A 2,999-nucleotide genomic window follows, 5' to 3' on the forward strand; every position below is an offset into this window, starting at 1 on the left:
AAAGTCAAGGCCAGGCTGACCAAGAAAGATTCCTGAGGGTAGCACATGGGGCAAGGTGTGGAGGCAACCCCTCATAATTTGGAGAAAATTTGATACAATAGAAGTTGATTTTTAAAGGATTGGCTTTTAAATTAATACATATATCCAAGGATATGTTATAGCTGCAGTGTTTGAAAGCCAAAGGATTTCAGAGTTTTGTTGTTAATAAAAGGAATACTCCTTTTCCTTTTGGATCATAGCCTTGCAAGGCACAGGAAGGGAAGGGATCTTGGTTAAGATTCATGAGGCATTGAATTAAGGAGAATCATCTTCATGCCTGAAAATTTAGCAAAATTTTGATTGTGGCCTCCAGGGGCAATTCCTAGAGCAGAAAGGATAATAGAATTGGACTGAAAAGTAAGTAGGTGGCTGGTCCTCACCCTGTTGGAATGGATATCCTACTATGCTGGACCAAATTTCATTTAGATTTCAAATTGTCCAGGGTGGAAAAGTTTTCAAGATGACATGGTGAAATACTTAGTTCCTCTGATTTCTGGTCCTTCCCTTCTCAGCAGCAATAATACTAACCCTTTTCTCAGGATAACTGTCTACCTGGCAGTTTTCTTTGAAGTGTTACTCACTCCCATCCCTACCTTTCATGGTAATATAAAGGACTAGGAAGCAGTGATAGTTCCAGGAAATGCTTGGATTTATGTGGACATTCAGGAAGCTTATTCTCATATAATAGTAACGTAAACAGTACTAGAAATTACAGTGCCAAGAGTCAACAGGAGGCCCAGCCAATAAGCACAGATACTGTATGGTGTCATGGGACCCTTCTATGTTATACCAACGGACTACAGGATTACTTCAGAGTTATCAGGGCTGCCTTACAGACTAAAATATCGGGATTGCACCAGGGAATCTTCTGCAGATTTGACCAACATGTTTTAAAAGCTCTTGGTAGGATCAGTTGGTTCTAAGGGTCCCTCTAGGGACCTCATTATTTCAAGAGGAATCCAGGGTCCAGCCTCCTACATAGATGGTGCCCCATGAAGAACCCACATAACTAACCCAGTTCAGAGTTCTCAGGCAGGGAGTTCTGCCTCAGCTTAGAGCAGAACTCTTAAAATACTCAAGTACTGGGATAGGCAAGCATGTGTGCTTACTGTGGATTTGTCCCTGAAGGTTTCTTTGGGTGAGAACATGGCTTGTTTGGAGCATTGCTGCCCACAAGCTTCTATGGGATAGGTGGTGCTTGGGATTGATGTGTTCTGGCCATGCAGCCCTCCCTGAGGATTTACTCCCGCACTAATCCAGTGAAGGAGGCTGTGTCAAAAGAAGGGCTCAGAAGGCTTCTTTTCACAGGCAATGATTCCTATCAGTATAATATATTTTTTTCACCCTCTTTGAAGAACATTTTTTTAAGTTTGAAAGATATTTATTTAAAAAACAAAACAAAAAAGCTTTGGTATTTCAAAGTCTGTCAATCATCAATCACTAGAAAGTTAAACACCTCCCCCAAAGCCCCAAAGTACAAAACCACAGATGTCCACAGGCTCATAAAAAAGAGAGTGCAATCCCAAGATGACGGTGCCACCCACCCCTCCCGCAGGCAGCGCAGCCACCCTGGGAGGCCCTGGGTCCTCGGGGCCTCCGAACACTGAGATAGGACATCACCCCCAACACTCACCATCTACAGTGGATGTATTGGCCCTCCAAGCAGGCTCACGACTATGGGGACATAACTGTGGTGATGACATCAGAAATTGTTCTTCCAGAATGGACCAACAGAGATTTCACAGTGAAAAATATCCAGACAAGTGAAAGCCACCCTCTGAGACAGTTCCATTTCACCTCCTGGCCAGACCACGGTGTTCCTGACACCACTGACCTGCTCATCAACTTCCGGTACCTTGTTCGTGACTACATGAAGCAGGGTCCTCCTGAATCGCTGATTCTGGTGCATTGCAGTGCTGGGGTTGGAAGGACGGGCACTTTCATTGCCATTGATTGTCTCATCTACCAGATAGAGAATGAGAACATCATGGATGTGTACAGGATTGTGTACGATCTTCGAATGCACAGGCCTTTTATGGTGCAGACAGAGGACCAGTATGTTTTCCTCAACCAGTGTGTTTTGGATATTGTCAGATCCCAGAAAGACTCAAAAGTAGATCTCATCTACTAGAACACGACCGCAATGACAATCTATGAAAACTTTGCGCCTGTGACCAAGTTTGGAAAGACAAATGGTTACATTGCCTGATTCCAAAGGAAAAGCCCTTCTGGAGTGACGCAGACGGTCACGCCCACAGCAAAGGCCCACGCCCCGATGTCGACATGTTTTTATATGTCTAATATCCTAATTCTTTTGTTCTGTTTTGTGAGAACTAATTTTGAGGGCATGAAGCTGCACATGACAGATGACAAACTGGGGCTGTTGGGGGCTGTGGACGGGTGGGGGGGGCAAATCACCTGCATTCCTGATGACCAATGGGATGAGGTCACTTTTTTTTTCCCCTTTGAGGATTGTGGAAAAACCAGGAAAAGTGAGCTATGTTTTTTCCAAAACAGTTTCTTTTTAAAAAAAAAAAAAAAAAAAAAAAAGACTATTTTATATGATTCACATGCTAAATCCAGGATTGCATTAGGTTGAATATATTTTAAGTATTAGAGGTCTATTTTTACCTACTGTATCTTGGAATCTAGCTGATGGAAAATACCTAATTGTGGATGATGATTGCACACAGAGGGGTCTGTGGCACCTCTTTGGATGGGTTTTCTATTTGAACATGTGCCTTTTCTGAATTATGCTTCCACAGGCAAAACTCAGTAGAGATCTATATTTTTGTACTGAATCTCATAATTGGAAGATACGGAATATTTAAACAGTAGTTTAGCATCAGAGGTTGGCCTCCTCAGTAACATTCCTGTTCTCATTTGATCAGGGGAGACCTCTTTGCCCCGACTCCACTTCCCCTGCCCCCTGTGCATTTGTGCTCCATTTTTTTCTTCTG

General features: G+C 43.1%; 1 pseudogene; it reads left to right on the forward strand.

Moving 5' to 3' along the window:
• The first annotated feature begins 1,669 nt into the window (after positions 1 to 1,669).
• Positions 1,670 to 2,565, forward strand: LOC116548210 (annotated as a pseudogene).
• The last annotated feature ends 434 nt before the right edge of the window (positions 2,566 to 2,999 follow it).

This window comes from Sapajus apella, unplaced genomic scaffold, assembly GCF_009761245.1.
Source record: "Sapajus apella isolate SASKATOON/1434 unplaced genomic scaffold, GSC_monkey_1.0 scaffold8077, whole genome shotgun sequence".
NCBI classification, from domain to species: domain Eukaryota; kingdom Metazoa; phylum Chordata; class Mammalia; order Primates; family Cebidae; genus Sapajus; species Sapajus apella.